We start from the raw sequence: 9,351 nt of genomic DNA on the forward strand, positions 1-9,351 counted from the left end.
GGGTTCTTCTCCTTTTTAAATAAACATTTCATTATCTAGTTTGTGTCACAAACTAAAAGATCCTAGAGAGTGTGTGTTGGCATATATTAAAGTCTTAACTTGGTGGCTATTATCCTCCTCTTATTTTTCCCTTCCCTTTACATTTTCCAAGTTTATACCTCTTAGTAATTCATGCACTATTCCATTTGTGTGATGCGCACTCCACCACGGTATCAAAGATAAAATCTTCTTGAAATTTCTAATGGGGCACATGATGTGCATACTTCACTTTTAAAATTCTTACTTTACAAATTAGTTTTTTTGTTTGAGGGCTTGAAAAGAAAGCAAGTTTCTCTCAAAGGCTAGATTCCAACTATTCTAGTTGCAAAATTGGGAAAGGCTATCAAAGATAAACTATAGCTAGTGAATAGATAATGGTCTTATGTGTCTTATGTATATTTGGAGGAATTGTGTTAGTGCTAATAAGGTGCCCCATTCTCCGTCTATGTTTTTCTACAATTGTCAAGGGCTACTCACTTTTGATGCTCCATTTTGTTTATTCTTTTATTTGCACATCTTTTAGGATTCTTGGTGACGTCCCTCCTATCTTTATGATTTGATCATAAAGTACTTAGCTGCATTTTCTTTGCCATGGTGTCTTTGACTCCCAATGCATTTACTACTATCAATGAAACACCTCTTGAGTAGAGAAAGCAGCCCAAGCTTAAGTATCTTGGTGTTGTAGAAGTAGTTTTTGATAAGGCTACAAAATATATGGCCAATATCTATGAATTTACCAAAGATAGCTCAAGGTCTCTCAAGCATGGTATAGGTAGTGTTGAAAACTAAATTAGGATAATGGTTGGGTTCCTACCAAAAGATAGAGGGCAAGCCATACAAAGTTCTTCTTTTGGTGGATAAGAAGATTGATGGTGTGGTGGAAGTCATTGGATGATGAGAAGTATTATAAGGTGTAAAAGATGTGACATCTCTGGCATATGGTGTATCTAAGGCAAATCCCAAAGACAATCAAGTCAATTGTGATAGATTTGCAAACCCATGGCTTAGTGAAGATTGCAAAAATTATCCTAGACTAATTACAAGCCTTTGGCTAGGAGTAGACTAGTGTAACTTGGAAATATTTTTTTTAACTTGCCCATGCTTCCCAAGCTGTGCATTTTATTTGTGATGCTGCCTACACCTTTTTGTGCTTAGAAATTCAATCAAGCTAGAGAAGGAGTACATAATTTCAAGAAGCTAGCACCAAGACAAGTTGTACCCTTCCTCTTGCAACTCTAGTGTTCCCATCTCTATCAATATCTACATCACTTTCAAATATGGTGACCAAGATCTCATTTGTGGTGTTGAGAGCAACAACTACAATAGTAGATTGGGTAGCAAAGTAGGGTAGTAATGCCAATGGCAACACAACAACATATCATAACTATGTAGCAATTGATTGTGCACACATGTGCCTACCTTGGTGCACATTTGGCAAACGTTAGTTATTGGAACAATTAATTATCCTCTAATGAAGATATTAACTATATTAATTTTATCATTGCCTTGCATTTGGTTTGCTTGGTCACACCCTTGTGTTGGCCTTGTAGCACCTTATGTTCTTTAAATTTATACACAAGGATTTAGGGCTTTGTTCAACAAATCGACTTAGACTTCCAAGATTGCCATACACTCTTTAGAAGGATCCATACAAAACTTATCGTGTGGCACATGTAAAAGGAATATAAAGCAAGACCATTACACACCCAAAATCCATTCATGCACACGAATGGAAACTTCACATATAAATGTCAACACTTGTTAGTTTCTTTTTGTGCTTTCCTTTGTTTTGTTGCCTACGTCCTATAATAGATTTCTTTGTACCCCAAATTTCTCCGAAGGAGGTTTTTGTTGTGTAAGCAAGTTGATGTATAAGAGATTTATTTCTAGCCATGAGAGTTGTGAGGGTCCTTGTCCCTCACTCTACTAGGACCCCCTTCTCTCTCTCTCTCTCTCTCTCTCTCTCTCTCTCTCTCTCTCTCTCTCTCTCTCTCTCTCTCTCTCTCTCTCTCTCTCTCTCTCTCTCTCTCTCTCTCTCTCTCTCTCTCTCTCTCTCTCTCTCTCTCCACATAGCATGCGACCCCCCCCCCTCTCCCCCTTACATGTGGGCAGCCCCACCCCCTTCCCCTTGTTGCGTGGCATTGCCACCCTCCCCCTCTCTTGCATCATGGCAACACATCCCCCTGCTCCTCTGACTACATGTGGTACATCCCTCCCCTCTCTACCTCTAGGCTCACAACAACCACTCACCCCCCCACTTTGTAGGTATATGATGGCTCTCTTTCTTAGGCACACAAGCTAGCTACCCATCCCCGCCCTTCTCTTATTTGAAACAACCCTACCCTCCCCCCCTTTCTTAAAGGACATGGAGGTTGACATCCCCTTTAGTTCAAAGGAATGCAAGATGACCCCCCCCTCTCCCTCTAATCATGGCAAAGATCCCCTCCTACTCTTTGTTCATGACAAGCTGCCCCTTTCTCTTACAAGAAGTGTAATGGATAGAATCTTTGCTCCTTCATCATTAGTCATTGAATTGTACCTCCCATTGGAACATGACTACCATGCATACACTTATATACAAACACATCCATAGGATACCCTTGGATTCAACTCTATGTGCAAAAATATACACATGGGACTCTACATAAGTTGCAACCAAGCAAGTAAGTACTAAGTTCCTACATGTTTATAATGTTAAAATTCTTTCACTTGCTGCTATTTCTTTAAGCGTTAGACTTCATTGTGGTCAATATTGCCTTGTTTCCTTGAAGTAATGATAGAAATTTGGTTGGTTATCCTCCATGCAGATAAATGCCCATGAGGATAGCTATTCATAGATGCTATTGGGTTTAATCAAGATTGAATCTATCTAGTTTCTCCATAGCATGAAACAAACTTTGCTTGTTGAACTTTTGGGAATGTATGCCTATTTGGGAGCATGAAGCCAATGTTCATACTTAGCCCTACTCTATCAGTGGGTGTCAATGACACTAGTGGGGATATCATAATACTTAATCATTGTTATGCATGATAGGTTTGATGGCCAAATGTTGTATTCTACTACTATAATTCTACTCTCTTTAATGGACAATATGTCACAATAATTAATCAATGTTAGGCATGATGAAGTTGGGAGCTATGTGTAGTAATTAACTACCATAGTTTTAGATCCATACATTCCCTTCATTGAGAGAGCATGGGTCTTCCTAGATGTCATTGTTTTAGTCATAGCTAATGGAGATGAAGCTTAAAGATTTCAAAATGACTACCATGAGTCATACATCCTTCATGAGCAAGTTTATGCTTTTCATAGGATCTTATAGTATTTAGGCCATGAGTTGACTAATAGAGATGGCAATTGTGAGTGGTTACCAAGAGATTGTAGTTATTTTTCACTTAATGGACGAATTTAGACTTCTTCTTAGGAAATTTTAGTATTTAGTAAAAATAACAAGATAGAGTTTTTGATTAAATAATTCTAATTCATTACCATGGTATTAAACTTGTACTTATTAAATTGAGTGATCTTGGGGCTATCTAAGATAGAGTTGAATTGACAATTGTGAATGGTTACCAAGAGATTGTAGTTATTTTTCACTTAACGGATGAATGTAGACTTCTTCTTGGGAAATTGTAGTATTTGTTTAAAATACCAAGATAGAGTTTATGATTAAATAATTCTAATTGATTACCATGATATTAAAGGTGTACTTATTAAATAGAGTGATCCTGGGGCAATGGTTATATCATGCTATTCATCACCTTAGAGCTACACTTCCATTATGGGTGAGCTTGAGGTTGTGCACAATAGGGGTTGATGGGTTTGTGTTTGTGTTTAGGAGCTTATAGCCAAAATCCATGAACTTAGAACTATGCATGGATGATTATATGACTTGCTAGACAACCATGAGCTTGGAACTAAACTTCCTTCACAAGCATGTTTAGACTTTTCTTGTGATACCATAACTAGTACTATGCAAGAAAAAATGGATGATTACAAGTTTGAGGTTGGGTACCAAGAACTTATAGATGCATCTTCCTTTATAGATAGGTTTGGAACACCCCTATGAAGTTATAGTTTGGGAAAGTATTATGCATGATGGATTGGATTAGGTATAGGCACGGAGGATTGCCATTAGTTTTGACTGGCCTTTTTCTTAATAAGGCAAGTATCATAGTATCATATGTTGGGGAACCATTTTTATGAAATAAGATTGTCCTTGTACCATAATTGTTACTATTTCATTCAAAGGCTATGGCTCTATACTTATGACACCTTTTTCCATAAATTAGAGGACTCTAATACCCTATCCTAATGCTTAGGACCTTTACGACTCAAAGTATACCAATGATATTGACTCTTATCCCCAATCTTGCCATTGGAGATGCTTGATCTATAGTGTGTAATACTTGATATATTTTTGTTTGATTAGAAGTAATTTCCTCAAGAGGGACATGTCCTAAAGGGTTAGACCCATTCAAAAATCATAAACTACATCCTAGTATAAATACTTTTTGCTCTAGAGCAAGCAAAATTAGATCTTGATGCCACTTACCTCAATCCTTCCATTAATGATTCTCAATAAGAATATGCTAGAACCATAAGGGCCTAGGATAATTCAAAGGAAAAATAAGCAATTAAATCAATGAAAAAGAATCTCATCATTGATAAAACATTTGTAGTGTTATGTAAACATTGCTAATGATTTTTGTATTTTAATTGTACTTCTTATGTATAGTATTGCATAAAAAATGCAATGATAGGCCTTGTTGATATTTGGAATTAAAATGTTACTTCAAGAAGGAAGAAAAATGAATACTCTTTTGTAGGGTTTAAAACTATTGAAGGGCCTTTGGTATGGGGTCAACAGAATAGTTTATTTCTTTTCATTTATTGCTTATATAAATTCTCCTGAAGGCCAAGAGAAGGAAGCCATTGTCTTTTTAGGTGAGAAAGTGCTCAATGTACAAAGGAGACTTTGTCCAATTTTTTTGGGAAAATTTATGGTGAGAATGGTCTTGTGTGAATCTTATTTAGTGATTAAGTGATCTTAAAAACAGGTGAAGACAAAAAGGGGAGTTAGTTTACTGGAGATGCCCATGGATGGCAAGATAATAACAACAAAAATGAGGGGGGAAATGTTCAAGATGGGGTTAACCACATGAATCCTATGAGACAAACTTGTTTGCTTAAGGTCTTGTCTGATTAAGATTAAAAGGAAGTGAGAGTTATGAACTCTTAACTCAAAGAAGGTAGATCTTTCATTTAGGAATTATAAAAATAATAAGAAGATCAAAAAAATAGCCCTTGCATAACATAGAATTATTGTAAGAAAATTGTCTTAACTATTTGGAAAGGTCAATCCAAGTGCATTCACTTCGGGAACTCAATGGGGGATGGTCCTTTCTAGCTAGGGCCAATAACCATTGAGTTATCTTTTTATCAAGCTTGGTGTCTCATTTATGCCTAGGACTTTGGGATGAATGAGAGTGTGTCCTAGTCAAGGCAAAGGGCCTAAGGAACATTGGAAAATGGCCTAGTGTCATCAAAAATCTATTCTGATGCATCTATAACCTCCATAATGATTTTCTCTCTAGAATTGATCACTCTAGAGAGAGAAAATACCAAGGAGGCCAAGTTACTTGATAGCAATGATGTATTTGAGACCATTTGGAGGGGTCTAGAGGATCTAACATCTTGCATAAGTGTCTAGGAAATCTTATCCTAAGTCTAAAGCAATTTACAGGGCTCAAAATGGGTAAGAAATGCTCTAGAAACGTAATAATCATGACCTAAATGGTGGGAACAAGGGCTAGAGAGAGAGGGAGGCTAGGCCACAAGGTATATGGAGGGCTAGAATCTATGGATGGAGGGCCTTCCCCCCCTTTTTTGGCACCCCACTCCACTTTCTCTCTCATCTACACCCTTCCCCCAACTTTGCTTCCTATTTTTAGCAGGCAAAGCCTCATCTCCATCACGTGTGTGTGTTTTTCTCATATCTCTCTCTTCTAGAGACCTATTGGAGTGCTAACATGTGCTATGGAGAGCTCTTAGCATCCTCTACAAGGTGATATGATACATTGATATCATCATGATAGTGCTAGTGCATCCATCCTTGGTTGCACATACTTAAACTATATTACTACCTCATAAACTTGCTTATTTATGCTAAACCAATTGATGAAATGGAGCTCTAATGGAGGATCAAAGGCTATTCAACCAAGGCAAGCTAATCTACAATAGTAAACAGGAAGACCAAGTAATTTTGATGCTTAATTAGTCACTCAAACTCATGTTTTATGGACCCGTACTTCCATATTGATATGGGGAGGAGTTATGATGGCTTCAAGCTCTCATTGATTGTAATTACCAAATAATTACTCAATGAGAAATCCTTTTAAGGGGGGGACAACCTCATAAACGTGCCCCTCAATCTTATGTTGCTGACTATTGCAATTTTCTTTCAAGTTATGTTATGCTTAATGATTATGTTTAGCACTAGATCAAGTGGATAGCCAATGATAGCTTCTATGTGCATAAGGAAATGCAATCACATTTATGTATCTAATGCAACCCTTAAGGAAAGGGTGCAATGTTTTTTCCATAGCCTATATCATAGATTAGCCACAAGTATACATATTGTGTATGCTTGTGCACGAGCGCTAATGATATAAGCTTAGGGAAAGGCATCCCTAATTTCCTACTAACAAAGAACTAAAAGAACTTGTGCTAAGGGTGTGTTATAAAAATGGTATAAATGGTTATAATTCTTTTATCTATGTTACAAAAACTTAAAGAGATGAAGGAGTAAACACTAACTACCATTACAATGGTATTAGAGCTTTGGCTTTTCTTTTCTTATCAAAGAAAAGAACAATATTTAATAGTCATAGTGCAAAGGTTAACAAAGCTTGTGTCAAGGAAATATACATCTTCATGTAAGTGATTTGTTCCTGGAGAGTGCTTATACCGTTGAGCTTCTAGGATCTAGCTTAAGGATGTACTCTAGCCCAAACCACTTGCATGTGGGTTTTGTGCAAGTTCTTAGACACAAAGTTTGCTTCCTAGATTTGCAAAATAGTGTAAGAGAGCATAGGCTTTCTTTTTCTTGTCTAAAAGCTAAGAGTGGTTAAGTTTCACAAATAGAGACAACCATTTGCAAGAGTTATTTGATTCCATTGAGGAGTTATTATTTTACACTTGTTGCATGATCCATGGGGGGAGCCCTTGTTTGATTAGCATGCTTGAAAGGGTTACCTATGGTTTTAGTGCTAGTGAGCATGTGGAAAGTCTTCTAGGTCCAGTATTTGGGGGGTGGCACTATTAACCCTCGTCAGCTAGCTAACACTTGTAGATCGGGGATTGCTCATAGGTGTGTGCTTACCATAAGTTATTTTTTTTCTCATAGAATAAGAATTGCAAACCATGCTTGAAAACATGCAAGAACCCATTGATGTACGCACCATAAATTGGAGGGAAGATGAAACCACAATGGAAGGGACTCAAGTTTTGAGGTATTTGATGCAATCATTACATAATGCCCAAACCAATCCCTCATTGCAGCCCATGGTACAAGTGTTGATGCATTCAAAAAATCTCATTAATCCCAACCAAAATGATGCACCAAATCAAGTGGTTGAATCCTCATGCAAGGGAGGAAGAAGTCCCAAAGATAGTGATAAGGAGGAACATTTGTTTGAGGTGGCACCTCAAAGGAGACGCATCCCTGGTTCTCCTAACCATGCATCAAAGAGAACCTGCCATCCAAGTACAAGTCCTAATTCCTTCTTGAATGAGGGGATAAGTGAAAGAGGAGGACACTTCAAAAGAGGATAAGGTCTCCCTCTCCACCCTCAAGCTCTTCTCCTTCAATAGAGTCTAAGGAATCCTCTTCATGTACGAGATCTTCTTACAAGGCACATTCCTCAAGGAAGCGCAAGGGGACCTATTGTGTATGGAAGCAGGCAAGAAAGCTTGAGATATTCAAGGAAGGGGGTAAGAATATTAACTTTCTTTCATATGATGGCTCATATGGACAAACAGACAAAGTCTTAGCCTTTATTTGATAGTTTGATGTGGTATTTGGTGGGGAGCACTTTACAAAAAGATCCAAGCTATGCCACATTGCCATGCACTTTCAAAAGAGTGCACAAAAATGGTGGGAAAGCTTGAGAATGCAAGGTATAGCTCCCCCTACATGGAAGGAATGTTGTCAAGAAATAATGAAACAATTCTTGACAGATCAAGCCAAAGATGATGTCTTAACGGCATGGTGTGGGCTTAAGTTGGAGAAGGGTGAAACAATGCAAAGATACATTGACAAGTTTTGGGATTTGCATCTCAAAGCAACAATGTATAAGAAGATCAACTTCTTCAAACAAAAATAGTAGTATTGTGTAGGCTTAAATAAAGACGTGAAGACCTACATAAATGCACAAAAGCCCAAAACAATCTTTGAAGTTATCCATCATGCAATGGTTGTTGTAAAGATTTTTGCTCCAAACAAGAGTATTATAAAGACATTGGACAATGGAGAGAAGAAATTTGGTAAGGGTTGTGCCAACAAGGATAACAAAACTCTTGGCAATAAGGATCAACATAGAAACAACAACAAGAAGAAGGATAATAGGGAGTATAAGGGCCAAAACAAGTTATCCCCTATCAATCTTGAGAAGTATGGGAAGGAGAAATGATGCTTTAGGTGCAAGGAATAGGTACACAATTATTGTAACTATCCCAAGAAGTCTTAAGGAACTCCACAAGCAGCTCACATTCTATCCAACTATGACAATGATGTGCCAAGCTCTTCTCAATTTTGTCACACTTGGGGGAGAATAAGAGACCAAAGTGCTTTCATTCTCTTGGATCCAAGCTTCACTCATAACTTCATATTAGTTGAGCTTGAACAAAGATTGGGAATCAATGCTAAAGAGTTAGGACCTCCTCTATAAGCTTGTGAGGGCCATGTCAAGGCAGGTAATACCTATCTTCTTTAGGATTCGATCATTGCCATCCTTCTCAGACAAGTAAAGCCACAACCTATCCAATCCCAAACTCGGCCTTCCATGGCTAACCTTCCCAGGAGGTCAATATCCATCTTATCTAAGACTCAGCTATTCCATACGTTGACATCCCTCCCGCTTGGGTCCGACACCGAGGCAAGTCTCACACCTACCTTGAAATGCCAACCCAAGGGGGTTCCAGATCGCATCTCTCACGATCCCACTGATACTTCGCACCAGCGGAAGCCTTACATTCTCTCTTGAACTAACCATTCACGAAGTCATTAGCCTAAGAATGTACTTAACCAT

Source organism: Lygodium microphyllum, chromosome 3 (assembly GCF_053477565.2).
Source record: "Lygodium microphyllum isolate KBCC chromosome 3, Lygodium_microphyllum_v1.1.10, whole genome shotgun sequence".
Taxonomy (NCBI): Eukaryota; Viridiplantae; Streptophyta; class Polypodiopsida; order Schizaeales; family Lygodiaceae; genus Lygodium; species Lygodium microphyllum.